We start from the raw sequence: 15,310 nt of genomic DNA, 5'->3' as shown, positions 1-15,310 counted from the left end.
TTGTGATTACAACCAGCCTCATGAGGCTGTTTAACGACGCGTTTATGTTTACGCGATCTAACCCAAAACAACCCTCTCATGGATAACATTGGTCGCGAAAGCCTACGGCGCGTTAAACTACACACGCACCGGGACGTTTTTATCCAATTCCACGAACGAGCTTTTGGCCTCGTGTGTGAGGAAAGCGTAGGCGCTTCGTGGAAGAAACCCCATCACGAGGTTCCGTGACTCACTCAAAGCTCCCCACGGAGGGCAACACGAGTCCGTGGCTGCATTGCCACCGCCTTGGCCACCTTGCAGCCCCAAGTTCACGTCTCCTGCTTTTATCGATCTCCCATCCAAGTCCTCTCCGAGGTTCAGCTCCGCTTTGCTTATTTCTATTTGAGAAGATTGGGGCGCGTTTAAAGTGATTTGGTCGCAGGCAAAAAGTCTTAAACTTTAAGCAATTTTAGAATACATCAGGCAACATCAATAATTTATTTTGGAGGTGAACGTTGGCTATACCTCTCAATATCTAGGGTTAGTTTGGCCGCGTAAATCGTGTGGGCTGCATGGCGATGTCACGTGACGTGCAATGCACTGTGGAGTTGCCAATCCTATGGTCGCCGTCTCACATTCATGCTGTCTTTAGAAATCACTTTTATTTGTTTCCAGCCTGCACTCACTTTTCAGTCTCATGGCTTTCTCTCTCTCTCGTGATTCGTGGAAAGTGTCAGCATCGGTTCACAGCGCAGCTTCTGTCAAATTTGCCGGTGGAGAAATTAACAACACGAAGCTTGATTGGGTTCGGCTCTCCGTGCGGTAGCGCGTGGTGTGTGCGGTGTGACGGCCCACCTCGTTGCAACGCCACGCGTACCGCCAGTGTGCTTGCCGGCGTTGTGCAATTAGGGGGGAGCTTAATTGTTAATCCGTTTGCAAGTTAACAGGTGGCAAATGCAATGGTCGGTGCTGATTTTATTTGGCACTGTGAATCCTTGCGCGAGTATTTATTTAATTGAATATATTTAACCCGGGACAACCTCTACGCGAATGAAACCTGTCCTTCGCTCAGACCCCCAGGAGCAAGCGACAAAGAAAGCAGCAGCAGCAGCAGCAGCAGCAGCTTCACATCAACATTTCACAATTGCAGTACTGTACTGTACAAATCACTGGCTAAACAAACAAACACAAAATTAAACCGAAATATGAAAACACCGACAAATTGCCTGCAGAAGTTCATTCGACATTATTACGGGTTGCGGCGTCGTGGGTGGCAGGAGCTGCGTTGCCACGTGGCTATATACGACGAAACATTCACAGAACGAGAGGAGAGAGACAGCGAGGATGGAGAGAGGGAGAGCGGGAGATGGGCCGAGATTCTTCGGAAAATAAATCGTCTTCTCTCTGAGAACTCCACGAGGCAAGAAGCACGCAAAGCGTGGGTTGCGCTTTCTAAGGCCCGCGCACAGCATTATAACGACTCGGGTCTATTAGTGTCATTACAACTGCGAGCCCCCCTGCGTTCAGGCAATCTGGCAGGGCTCAAGCCATCCGGACGCTTTTAAGAGCACCAACTACAACATAAAAAAACGAGGCGCATCATAAAATGTTCCATCTGGCGAAATTGCTGCAACAATGGCTCCGGTTATGCAAGGGGTTAATTATTTTTGTGCAGAATCTCGGACGTGGAGAATAGCTGCTTTCAGAAGTTTACCAAGTGGGAGGCATGCCACGATTGTGATGGATGTGAGCTCGACGTTAAAAAAACAAGAACGAGCTGTGAGCTATCGAAGCGGCCGTTTTGTCTTCGTCTTTCCCACGTCGGCAGCCCCCCTCCGCTCGCTCTCCGCTGAGCAACAGATCATCACCTCTCGCTCGGTTACATATTCCACAATCCGGCATCACACGGGCAAGCTGACAGGCATCTGACGCGGCTACGCGTGGCACGCGCCGCTCAGCATTCACCTTCTGCTACCACCACCCCGTTGCATTTCAGAAATACATTATCCCAGATGGTCGTGCTGGATATGACGTGGATTATTTTTTGTTGTTGATTTGGAGGTATTATACAATGAGAATCGGAATCGATATGGCAGGAGGAATCCGATGAGCTATGAAGCTCTTTTTTCACGACTGTCCAGGTATGTACGGGTCAGCAAGTTGCCACAAGAAACAATACAAACACATATTCTTGTTCTTTCGGTAAAGTCACGTAGAAGGAAAATAATAGAGTAATACAAATTTAACACTGACAAATTTAATTATTTACCTTATCCGTGACTTTACCGAAAGAACCAAGAATATTAATCACTGCAGTCACGAAAACTTTAAATCGAAATAGAAAAAAACACAATAGGAGTGCAAAATAGAGAAAATTGTAAGAAAGTTACTAAATATACAGTTAGGGAAAAAGGTATTTGATCCCCTGCTGATTTTGTACGTTTGCCCACTGACAAAAGAAATGATCAGTCTATCATTTTAATGGTAGGTTTATTTGAACAGTGAGAGACAGAATAACAATAACAAAATCCAGAGAAATGCATCTAAAAATGTTATAAATTGATTTGCATTTTAATAAGGGAAATAAGTATTTGACCCCCTCTCAATCAGAAAGATTTCTGGCTCCCAGGTGTCTTTAATACAGGTAACGAGCTGAGATTAGGAGCACACTCTTAAAGGGTGTGCTCCTAATCTCAGCTTGTTACCTGTATAAAAGACACCTGTTCACAGAAGCAATCGATCAATCAGATTCCAAACTCTCCACCATGGCCAAGACCAAAGAGCTCTCCAAGGATGTCAGGGACAAGATTGTAGACCTACACAAGGCTGGAATGGGCTACAAGACCATCATCAAGCAGCTTGGTGAGAAGGTGACAAGAGTTGCTTCGATTATTCGCAAATGGAAGAAACACAAAAGAACTGTCAATCTCCGTCGGCCTGGGGCTCCATGCAAGATCTCACCTCGTGGAGTTGCAATGATTATGAGAACGGTGAGGAATCAGCCCAGAACTACACGGGAGGATCTTGTTAATGATCTCAAGGCAGCTGGGACCATAGTCACCAAGAAAACAGTTGGTAACACACTACGCCGTGAAGGACTGAAATCCTGCAGCACCCGCAAGGTCCCCCTGCTCAAGAAAGCACATATACATGCCCGTCTGAAGTTTGCCAATGAACATCTGAATGATTCAGAGGACAACTGGGTGAAAGTGTTGTAGTCAGATGAGACCAAAATGGAGCTCTTTGGCATCAACTCAACTCGCCGTGTTTGGAGGAGGAGGAATGCTGCCTATGACCCCAAGAACACCATCCCCACCATCAAACATGGAGGTGGAAACATTATGCTTTGGGGGTGTTTTTCTGCTAAGGGGACAGGACAACTTCACCGCATCAAAGGGACGATGGACGGGGCCATGTACCGTCAAATCTTGGGTGAGAACCTCCTTCCCTCAGCCAGGGCATTGAAAATGGGTCATGGATGGGTATTCCAGCATGACAATGACCCAAAACACACGGCCAAGGCAACAAAGGAGTGGCTCAAGAAGAAGCACATTAAGGTCATGGAGTGGCCTAGCCAGTCTCCAGACCTTAATCCCATAGACAATATGTGGAGGGAGCTGAAGTTTCGAGTTGCCAAACGTCAGCCTCGATACCTTAATGACTTGGAGAAGATCTGCAAAGAGGAGTGGGACAAAATCCCTCCTGAGATGTGTGCAAACCTGGTGGCCAACTACAAGCAACGTCTGACCTCTGTGATTGCCAACAAGGGTTTTGCTACCAAGTACTAAGTCATGTTTTGCAGAGGGGTCAAATACTTATTTCCCTCATTAAAACACAAATCAATTTCTAACATTTTTAGATGCATTTTTATGGATTTTGTTGTTGTTATTCTGTCTCTCGCTGTTCAAATAACCCTACCATTAAAATTATAGACTGATCATTTCTTTGTCAGTGGGCAAACGTACAAAATCAGCAGGGGATCAAATACTTTTTTCCCTCACTGTATATAAAATTAATCAATTATATTAGACCAATTGATCAAGTTTGGGCAAGGCAGCAAAGAATAAAAGTCCCAGACCACTCCAAGATAACACCCCACAGCATGGCACATTAACACTGAACTATCGATACACCGGTAAGGATCAAAGTTACAAATCATATTTTCAAATGGGACTATATCCAGCGCTAATCTCCTGCTTCAGGAATATTAAGTGTGCTCGAGAAAATGCTTTGATTAATTAGAATGCGATTCAATTAGAATCTCACTACGAGCTCTTGGTAGGGAAATTACTGCTCCAAACTATGTTTAATGGAATGCTGTGATTGTAAAAATACGAAGGAACGGGTGGCCCAGAATGAACCGTTCTGTCATGATGCACTGTAACGCCTTCTTTGCTCGCTCCATAGAGGTTATCACCCTCTTCTATGCTAGATGGAGGTTACCATCCTCTTCTATGCTAGATGGAGGTTACCATCCTCTTCTATGCTAGATAGAGGTTACCATCCTCTTCTATGCTAGATGGAGGTTACCATCCTCTTCTATGCTAGATGGAGGTTACCATCCTCTTCTATGCTAGATGGAGGTTACCATCCTCTTCTATGCTAGATGGAGGTTACCACCTTCTTCTATGCTAGACAAAGGTTATCACCCTCTTCTATGCTAGATGGAGGTTACCATTATCTTATATGCTAGATAGAGGTTATCATCCTCTTCTATGCTAGATAGAGGTTATCACCCTCTTCTATGATAGATGGAGGTTACCACCCTCTTCTATGCTAGATAGAGGTTATCATCCTCTTCTATGCTAGATGGAGGTTATCATCCTCTTCTAAGCTAGATGGAGGTTACCATTCTTTTCTATGCTAGATAGAGGTTATTATCCTCTTCTATGCTAGATAGAGGTTATCATCCTCTTCTATGCTAGATGGAGGTTACCATTCTCTTCTATGCCAGATGGAGGTTATCATTTTCTTCTATGCTAGATGGAGGTTATCATCCTCTTCTATGCTAGATAGAGGTTATCATTCTCTTCTATGCTAGATGGAGGTTACCATCCTCTTCTATGCTAGATGGAGGTTACCATTCTCTTCTATGCTAGATGGAGGTTATCATCCTCTTCTATGCTAGATGGAGGTTACCATTCTCTTCTATGCTAGATGGAGGTTACCATTCTCTTCTATGCTAGATGGAGGTTATCATCCTCTTCTATGCTAGATGGAGGTTACCATTCTCTTCTATGCTAGATGGAGGTTACCATTCTCTTCTATGCTAGATGGAGGTTATCATCCTCTTCTATGCTAGATGGAGGTTATTATCCTCTTCTATGCTAGATGGAGGTTACCATTCTCTTCTATGCTAGATAGAGGTTATCATTCCCTTCTATGCTAGATGGAGGTTATCATCCTCTTCTATGCTAGATAGAGGTTATCATTCTCTTCTATGCTAGATGGAGGTTATCACCCCCTTCTATGCTAGATGGAGGTTATCATCCTCTTCTATGCTAGATGGAGGTTATCATTCCCTTCTATGCTAGATGGAGGTTATCATCCTCTTCTATGCTAGATAGAGGTTATCATCCTATTCTATGTTAGAGGTTATCATCCTCGATTATGCTAGATAGAGGTTATCATCCTCGATTATGCTAGATGGAGGTTATCATTCTCTTCTATGCTAGATAGAGGATATCATCCTCGATTATGCTAGATGGAGGTTACCATTATCTTCTATACTAGATGGAGGTTATCAACCTCTTCTATGCTAGATGGAGGTTATCACCCCCTTCTATGCTAGATAGAGGATATCATCCTCTTCTATGCTAGATAGAGGTTATCATCCTCTTATATGCTAGATAGAGGTTACCATCCTCTTCTATGCTAGATAGAGGTTACCATCCTCGATTATGCTAGATGGAGGTTACCATCCTATTCTATGCTAGATGGAGGTTATCACACTCTTCTATGCTAGATAGAGGTTATCATTCTCTTTTAATCTAGATGGAGGTTACCATTCCCTCGGTGCGCCGAGCTCACTGAAGGAAATCGATATCCAGGGCATCCCCATGGCATTGACACTGCGCTCTGGGTCCTTGTGTTTCCCTCTCGAAATAAGCATAGGGCCCAAATAACCTAAACTGTCAAGCGACCAGCAACAAACAGGTATGTTGTCAAAGTTGCGACCCGTATTATAGTGTAACGCGATTCTTGAATTGAGCACATTATTTGGTGGTACTGCAGCTGTGCACGAGCACAAATAAAAACAACAACAACAAAACTCAACAGATGAGTACTTAAAACTGTGTTGTCTGACATTAAAACAGTAAATAATAGGCGACGTTTCAGGCAGTGGCATTTCCACACAGAACAAAGATATCCCCGCATTATATACTTTTTAAGGCAGTCTAATTAACCAATGTGTTGAGTATGTTTTTTATCGAGCGAGGTAATTGTGATAAGATCCGTGAGAAAAGGGGGGACGATGGTTTGGAGGGGGACCTCCAAAGTCGACTGGGCAGCTTGGGAATGACTGCCGAACGTCCCGAGGAGTCTTGGCGTCATGGACGACAGCGTGAACAAGCCGCAGCAAGCGTGAACAAGCGTGAACAAGCCGGAACTAGTGTGAACTAACGTGAACAAGCGTGAACAAGCGTGAACAAGCGTGAACAAGCCGGAACTAGCGTGAACTAACGTGAACAAGCGTGAACAAGCGTGAACAAGCGTAAACAAGCCGGAACTAGCGTGAACTAGCGTGAACAAGCGTGAACAAGCGTGAACAAGCGTGAACAAGCCGGAACTAGCGTGAACTAGCGTGAACAAGCGTGAACAAGCGTGAACAAGCCGGAACTAGCGTGAACTAACGTGAACAAGCGTGAACTAGCGTGAACTAGAGTGAACTAGCGTAAACTAGCGTGAACTAGCGTGAACAAGCGTGAACAAGCATGAACAAGCGTGAACTAGAGTGAACTAGCGTAAACTAGCGTGAACTAACGTGAACAAGCGTGAACAAGCGTGAACTAGCGTGAACTAGAGTGAACTAGCGTAAACTAGTGTGAAATAGCGTGAACTAGCGTGAACAAGCGTGAACTAGCGTGAACTAGCGTGAACTAGCGTGAACAAGCGTGAAATAGCGTGAACTAGCGTGAACTAGAGTGAACTAGCGTAAACTAGTGTGAAATAGCGTGAACTAGCGTGAACAAGCGTGAACAAGCGTGAAGAAGTGTGAACAAGCGTGAACAAGCGTGAACAAGCGTGAACAAGCCGGAACTAGCGTGAACTAACGTGAACAAGCGTGAACAAGCGTGAACTAGCGTGAACTAGAGTGAACTAGCGTAAACTAGCGTGAAATAGCGTGAAATAGCGTGAACTAGAGTGAACTAGCGTAAACTAGCGTGACATAGCGTGAACAAGCGTGAACAAGCGTGAACTAGCGTGAACAAGCGTGAAGAAGCGTGAACAAGCGTGAACAAGCGTGAACAAGCGGGATCAAGCGGGAACAAGCCGGAACTAGCGTGAACAAGCGTGAAATAGCGTGAACTAACGTGAACAAGCGTGAACAAGCGTGAACTAGCGTGAACAAGCGTGAAGAAGCGTGAACAAGCGTGAAGAAGCGTGAACAAGCGTGAACTAGAGTGAACTAGCGTAAACTAGCGTGAAATAGCGTGAACTAGCGTGAACTAGCGTGAAATAGCGTGAAATAGCGTGAACTAGAGTGAACTAGCGTAAACTAGCGTGACATAGCGTGAACAAGCGTGAACAAGCGTGAACTAGCGTGAACAAGCGTGAAGAAGCGTGAACAAGCGTGAACAAGCGGGATCAAGCGGGAACAAGCCGGAACTAGCGTGAACAAGCGTGAAATAGCGTGAACTAGCGTGAACAAGCGTGAACAAGCGTGAACTAGCGTGAACAAGCGTGAAGAAGCGTGAACAAGCGTGAAGAAGCGTGAACAAGCGTGAACTAGAGTGAACAAGTCGGAACAAGCCGGAGCAAGCCCCCCCGCACCGCACAGCGGAGATGGAGCAGCGACGTCAGCCCGCGCGTAGGCGCGAGGCAGAAGTCGCTGCATTGAAAGAGCAGAAACAAATAAAAACGTCGCCGTACTCAAATTGTGAACGCTTGTGGGTTTACTCTCCAACATGCGGTGTCCTGATTGGTAGCTAGTTGGCACGTTGTGTTAATGTGACGAAGATTAGAATCTTATAATCTTCGTCACGTTACTAATGACTAATTGACTGTGTCGGGTGGTGGTGGTGGGTTAACGACACATTTATGTGAGCGCAAATATAACCCCCCTCCCCTCCAACATTTGTTATGAATCATTATGCACGACTATGCGAGAAGGCAAAGTCGGCACGGGGGGAAGAGGCTTCCATCCAGCAGCGGATCGATCGCGGCCGATGACGTTGACGACGAATGAATGTTGTTAGAATCGGTGTGCATGAACACATCGCGGTGCGGTGGACGAGACGTCCTTTTTTTAATCCGAGTCTACGGAGACATCAAGATGCCTTGGGGGTGGCTCCACGTAACGAGACCAAATCAGCTTCCAGATCTTAGCTTCCAGATCTTAGCTTCCAGATCTTCACTTCCAGAGCTTAGCTTCCAGATCTTCGCTTCCAGATCTTCGCTTCCAGATCTTAGCTTCCAGATCTTCGCTTCCAGATCTTCGCTTCCAGATCTTCGCTTCCAGATCTTAGCTTCCAAATGAGTTTCATCATATAACGAGGACGAGTCTCTGCGGTAGCGGGCTGACGCTGACCTCTCTCTCTCTCCTGGTGAGAAGGCTGCAACAAAGATCAGTCTATTTTGCGAGCGAGATCTCGAAGGAATATAAGGAATAACTGCTGCTTGGCCTTTGCTGATTATTGCCGTACATTTAAATTAAAGGGCTGGCCCGGGGCAGCTCTCGCTCCTTTGATCGCCCCACAGGGGCACCGCCGTGAATGCGACTGCCGGAGGGAGTTGAGAACCGTCGGTGTTGGAGGCTGCGACGGACGGCAGCGCTCACCGCTTCACCCTCAGCACTCGGCGCGCGTTATCCACACGATGATGAGACGGAAATAAAGAGGCGGGTGCCCTTTGAGAGGCCGCCGCCGCCGGGGTCCTCAGATTCTGGCGACATCACAGGCGAGGGCTGTGCAAGGGGGCTGGGGGGGGCAGGCGCCTGCAGCGATACCGCCGGAAAGCGGTCGCCCACCGATCCCACGAATAATTTCGCGATGGATGATTCGTGGGAACGGACCGCTCAAGTGCGACCCCCCCCCGCCGCCGCCAGCTGTGTTGCGTGGCGACTGCCAGGCAGGGCAAGAGGCGGTGGTGTGAGCCGTGCTCCGTGCGAGGGATTTGGCGTTCACCTTTGAGCTGCGCGCGTGCTCATTGGCGCCGGGCACGGCCCACACGGGGGAGTGGACGCTCGTCCCTTCAGCCCGGCTCTGTCGCCGCTCTCGCGCGGGAGGTGAAGCCGAGGAGACGCCCGGCTGTGATCGTCGGCTCGCACGACCCCCGCTTAGCTCGCGCGATCTGACCAGGTGGGCTCACTCTGGGTGCTCGTTCAGCGTGATGCGGTGTTTAGTTTGTTGTCCTTCCCCCGCACCTCCGATTAGCACGGTTGGCGACGTGCGGTGCAAAATAAGTTCAACGTGCATGGAAAAAAAAACTTTTTTCCGCATACAAAGCTAATATTATTATTCTTTTTAGTCCATCGCCTGATGGGGTTTGAAGACAAATCTTATCCAGCAGCATTTGTTGAAGCAAGCGAACTCTGGGCCGGTTCTAACACATGAGGTCTCATCAGCAGAGCCCGGCACGTCAAGCAAACAGCGCCGTGTGTCCCCAATGCGTCTTCAGCACGAGCACTCCGCCCACACGATCACGGCCCTGTTCGCCACGGAGAGCAACGCGGCAGCGCCCTTTCGGGCAGGGGTCACGCGCGGGGTCACGCGCGGGGTCACGCGAGGTCACGCCGGCCCCCTTGACTTCGCACTCCGAGCGGCGTCGCTCCTGCTTCGGCCGCCTCCGCTTATCCGGCCACTCGCTCTCGGCGCTCAGCGCGCACTCGCGCCACAGAGGTATCGGAGCGTGACCAGAGGACCCCCCCCACCCCCGCCGTGTGTAATACATTCAAACAAGGAGATGTGGCAAAATAAATAACTCGCCGTCTCCTGTATCTCCACGTCAAAAAAAAAACTTGAATATATTTCAGCCTTGGTCTATTGGTCTTCCCGACGCGGAATAGCCAGCAGCGGTTTTTAAAGCAGCATGCAAACTCTAGACCGGGTTTTGACGTCCTGGGACTCGTCATTGGCCATTCTATTCCATCCCCTCGCCCCTCTGCTCCTTCCCGTCCCTCCCCAACCCTTGAGTGACCTCTAAGCACCCCTCTATCGCGGCAACTCATTCCTCAACGCTCTCACGCCCCTGCCATCTCAATCATTCTATATGGTCACCGTTGTTTTGAACTATGTTAAGGGCATTGAGTGAATGAGATCTGTAAATATGAAATAATATCGTCATAGTCGGGCTTGGTAAACAAATACCGATGCTTTATCACATGTTGTTGGTAAGTGTACTCCCTCTAAATGTTAGGGCCTTGTCAGGGCATTTTTAAAAAAAGAACAACACTTTTGCGCTCTGTCTTGCGACATTCTTGGTAGTGTTGATTTATTTATTCATTTCCGAAAATGCGCCAACTACAACGCGTAACGAGTTTTCCATGCGAGCAGAAAATCGAGCCGTGTGCCTTGACTTCGTGGCTGCTGCTCGCGCTCGATTGCGTACCGTCATGCGGGACTCGGAGTCTGCATCAATCCAGAATCCATTCCGCGTGAATTACATTTCAATGCCTTTTTTTTGATCCTTAACTTATTTAGTTTTTACTTACGTGACAATCCTTCGACGCACCTTTGAACATTAATTAGCAATGGTATAGTCCTCATATTTTACGTTGCGAAACATGTAGAATGTTTTTTTTTCCATTAAACCTAATACTCTATTAATAAATGCATTGTGAGATGTAATTTCCCACTTTCAAACGTGTACCCTTCACCAAATTACTACATTCCATGGATAGATTGACACGAGGCGAGGCTTAAAATTTGATTATGCAGCTTACTTTAGGCACAACTATCCTCCAGCTTTTTAATTCTCCCCAATTTAATCAGTTTCACTTTGCGCCGCTCTTTCGTTTGAACTCGAGGGCCTGCCATTAATTCATTGTGCATTTTTTTTTAAAGGCGTAACACTTCCCGTTGATGAATGGCGTACACAGTTGGTGCAAAGGTTAATTATCTACACTGATGATGCATCATTGAGTTCTGACAGCGAGTTGCTTTTTTTAAATTTAGTTTTAATGCAATCGCATTATTTTCGGCAAGACCTTGGAAGCATTAACCAATGACACTCCCCGCGCAGTTTGACCTAACAGCAAAGTCTGCATGTCGCGCGCTCTAAAGGTTAGGCCATTAAAAAATAAATTAAGGAGTAAATAATTTACAGCTCTTTATCAAGCCACTGGTGGACGAAGGGTTGATGAAGGAGGGGACCCATGTGTGGTTCGGATGTCATTCTTCGCTCATGTCAGCCGTGTCCAGAAATTCAGCTTAGGTTACCCGGTTCACGATGCAGTGCGTTCACCAATCCGCTACCACTCAACGCCCCAGTCAATTCAAAACGGGTGTCAAATATTTGTATAAAGCAAAGGCACCTGTCTTGATTGAGTAGCAGAAACCTGAGGCATTGGAGGAGTGGTTGTGGAACCACCGTTGCGCCTTTAATGGAGCCGTGTATCCTGGATTTATGAATCCATTTGCGCAGCAACATGACAGCCCTGCAGGGAGAAAAAAACGTGGCTTTACCCGTGTTAGAGTGGCAATGGGAAAATAATACTATTTGGCGAAATTCTACATCCTGGTCAAGTTGTGTGGCTATACAGAACATTTTAGAAGACTGCTCAAGATGCTTACTTGAATTACATTGACTCAATCACCAAATGGTATTCAAGTGAATCATGAATACAGATACATACGTGTGTTCTGGCAGCTGAGTAATTGGGAAACAAATAAAAGCATTCCACCACGGAGAATCTACTGCGACTGATGGACAAACCGCTGCACGAGCTTTGCCGTCAAGAGCGTTGCTTGCTTCCTGGTGGGAGCCGTGCATCACACGTCGCATTGACGCAGCGGCAGCCGGGCGATGGAACGCATCCCAGAGCACGTCCACAGAGGAGATGGAGCGATGAAATCAGCTCGTGTACGCAGGTGCGAAGTGGATTGTTGCATCGCAGGCTCGTGAGAGCTGGCGACGACTTTGGGAGGGAGGCTTTCAACCGTCGGCAGATTGAACATGGCTGACGATAATGCTGTTGTTGCTTCTGCTGCTGAGAGGCAGCGAAGAAAAGTGCCGGTGACTCTGAGAATGAAAGCAAATTGTCAACCTCGAGGTCTTAATGCCTGCTGCTTGTTTTTGCACAAATACCATCGGTTATTGGCCATGGCCGGTGTCACTGACAATTGACCGTCTGTTTGTGGGCCATCGTTCGCTGCCTTGGCGTGCCAAGCCCCGACCCCACTTGACCCGGGCGGCGCAGGCCTGGACTGCGCGGCTCTCTACGAGGGCTCCACAACCTTCGAGAGAAAGTGGGGGGGGGGGGGGGAACCCATCACGGAACAATGCGCGCAGTGTGTTTTGACGTGCGAGTGTGGGGTAAGTGAAATAAATACATAATTGAATCGGTAAGGCGACATTTCTCCGTAACCGAGCGAGCACCGAGGCAGCGTTCACATCTCTTGGTGGCCCCGAGTCACCAGAGGCAATGCCACGTTACCATGGCCGAGGCTGATATCTGCAGGGGTGACCAATATTGATGTTGTACAAGTAGAGGAACTTTCCTAGCAGCAGCGCGACTCACAACCTCCTTTCTGTGAACTAATTTAAAACGATACACTATTTTTTATTTTACCAGGTAAGGCCCACTGAGCTCTAGAGCTCTTTTTCAGATGCAACCTGGCCATAAATCACAGCTCAACGAAGTGGCTTATCACGTGTAAATGTATAGCAGCCAAATACTCTAAATGCATTTTTCTAAATGTGAAGGAAAAAACCGGAGGACCCGGCTGAAATCCCACACGACCACGGGGAAAGAGACATGCAAACTCTAAATATACAACAGGCGTCAGGGTCGGGATCAAACCCACGACCTCCTGTATACCAGGCGAGGTCGCTAACATCTCGCCACCGTGGTGCCCCCTTCACACCAGCGACCATTTCTCTGCGCCAGCCACCTCCGTCTGGAACGCCTCCGTCAGAAGTGTCGCCGCCACCAGAGGCACCAGAGCCACCAGAGCCACCAGAGTCACCAGAGCCACCAGAAGCACCAGAGGCACCAGAGCCACCAGAGCCACCAGAGCCACCAGAGGCACCAGAGCCACCAGAGGCACCAGAGGCACCAGAGCCACCAGAGGCACCAGAGTCACCAGAGCCACCAGAAGCACCAGAGGCACCAGAGCCACCAGAGCCACCAGAGCCACCAGAGGCACCAGAGCCACCAGAGGTACCAGAGGCACCAGAGCCACCAGAGGCACCAGAGCCACCAGAGCCACCAGAGCCACCAGAGGCACCAGAGCCACCAGAGGCACCAGAGCCACCAGAGGCACCAGAGGCACCAGAGCCACCAGAGGCACCAGAGGAACCAGAGCCACCAGAGGCACCAGAGGCACCAGAGCCACCAGAGGCACCAGAGCCACCAGAGCCACCAGAGGCACCAGAGGCATCAGAGCCACCAGAGGCACCAGAGGCACCAGAGCCACCAGAGCCACCAGAGGCACCAGAGGCACCAGAGCCACCAGAGGCACCAGAGGCACCAGAGGCACCAGAGCCACCAGAGCCACCAGAGGCACCAGAGGCACCAGAGCCACCAGAGGCACCAGAGGCACCAGAGGCACCAGAGCCACCAGAGCCACCAGAGGCACCAGAGGCACCAGAGCCACCAGAGGCACCAGAGGCACCAGAGCCACCAGAGGCACCAGAGGCACCAGAGGCACCAGAGCCACCAGTGCCACCAGAGGCACCAGAGCCACCAGAGCCACCAGAGGCACCAGAGGCACCAGAGCCACCAGAGCCACCAGAGCCACCAGAGGCACCAGAGGCACGTGTGCTGCCGCTGCTCGCGTCGCCACATCACGAACTCCGACAGACCGCGGTAGCGCCGGTTCCCACGTTCTTCGGTGGGGATTTTTGATATTTTTGATATTTTTGGTCGGCCTTACGATCACGGCTGGAGAATAAGAGCGAGGCAGGGCCAGGCCCAGCTGCAATTGCGAGCGAATGATCTTGTGAAGCCGCCACGGTGTAACATGTCACCAATCTCACCGTGGGTAAACTTTATTTAGCAGTAAGTTACTCTCCGCTGGAGCGATGGTCAGCATACCCTGGCCACAGCTAACGTCAGCGGCGAGTGATATCTGAAGCGGTCACTGACACCCCCCCTCCACCTCCCGCTTCACCAACTCGCACTGACCAGCATTGCGAATTATAGTCAAATCATCTCCACGATCTCCAACAGGGCTTAGGGAGGTCCTCAGCAATGGATTGAGAAAGCTCTGTACATCTTCACTACTTACAATACCTGAGTGCAATAATCAGACACGGAGCTACTTGAGCATGGATCAACAACAACCGCTGCCTCCACTCGCCATGAAGTGGCGGTGACGTCACCACGGTGTTTGTGCCAGGCCAGGTGCACTTTGAGGCCACGTGAAGTGTCGAAGGCTCGCTGACAGGAGGTCACGGGACAGACCCAGCAGGTGCCACGGGTCGACTGAGATGACTGGTAGATACACACGAGCTGCGCCCCCTACTGTGCCAACTTTCTGAATGTTAGCCGCCCGGCGCTCCTCTCGTTGTTGTGAGCGTCGCTCCTCCGCCCTCCGTTGTTGCTGGAGGACGACTGCCTCCAACTGCCCAGTAGCGACCTTCACGTGCCTCCTCCATAGAGGCCGATGTTGACACCGCTGGTACCAGTCATCGGCAAGTCCACTCAGCTCCACATCCTCCTGTACCGCATCAGTCCGTCTATTCTGCAGCCCATGTCGTGTCCGTTTAGCTCCCTTCTATTTGGCCAGACAGAAGATGGTTGGACATGCGGTGGCTGGGCATGCTGGTTACATGACCCAGCCAACGCAGCCTTGCCTGCCGGAGGAGTTAACCGATGGGAATTTGTCCAGATCTGGACTATCTCCCAGACACACGCAGACGAGCCGCCAGGCTCAACGTATTTGCATCTCTAATTAAAACTCACTGGCAGAACATCTGCAACTGTTACAGTTGGAGTATATTTTAT

The 15,310-nt window shown here is 49.1% G+C and overlaps 1 protein-coding gene across 3 annotated transcripts in view; it reads left to right on the top strand.

Annotated features, from left to right (window-relative positions):
- Positions 1-15,310, top strand: part of LOC144932778 (sodium/potassium-transporting ATPase subunit beta-1-interacting protein 3-like) — a 168,967-nt gene that overhangs the window by 81,697 nt on the left and 71,960 nt on the right. The window contains exon 1 of one of the 3 annotated variants that reach the window (XM_078857225.1): positions 9,065-9,099. The exons of 1 other annotated variant lie outside the window; for it this stretch is intronic. The gene's annotated coding sequence lies outside the window, so the exon portion shown is untranslated. Of the gene's footprint in view, positions 1-9,064; positions 9,100-9,375; positions 9,501-15,310 lie in introns of those variants that run through there. One more of the 3 variants, XM_078857226.1, reaches the window with a different exon arrangement.

Source organism: Lampetra fluviatilis, chromosome 5 (genome assembly GCF_964198595.1).
Source record: "Lampetra fluviatilis chromosome 5, kcLamFluv1.1, whole genome shotgun sequence".
Classification (NCBI taxonomy): Eukaryota; Metazoa; Chordata; class Hyperoartia; order Petromyzontiformes; family Petromyzontidae; genus Lampetra; species Lampetra fluviatilis.
The sequence above is the reverse complement of the archived record's forward strand: the minus strand, read 5'-3'. Positions and strand labels throughout refer to the sequence as shown.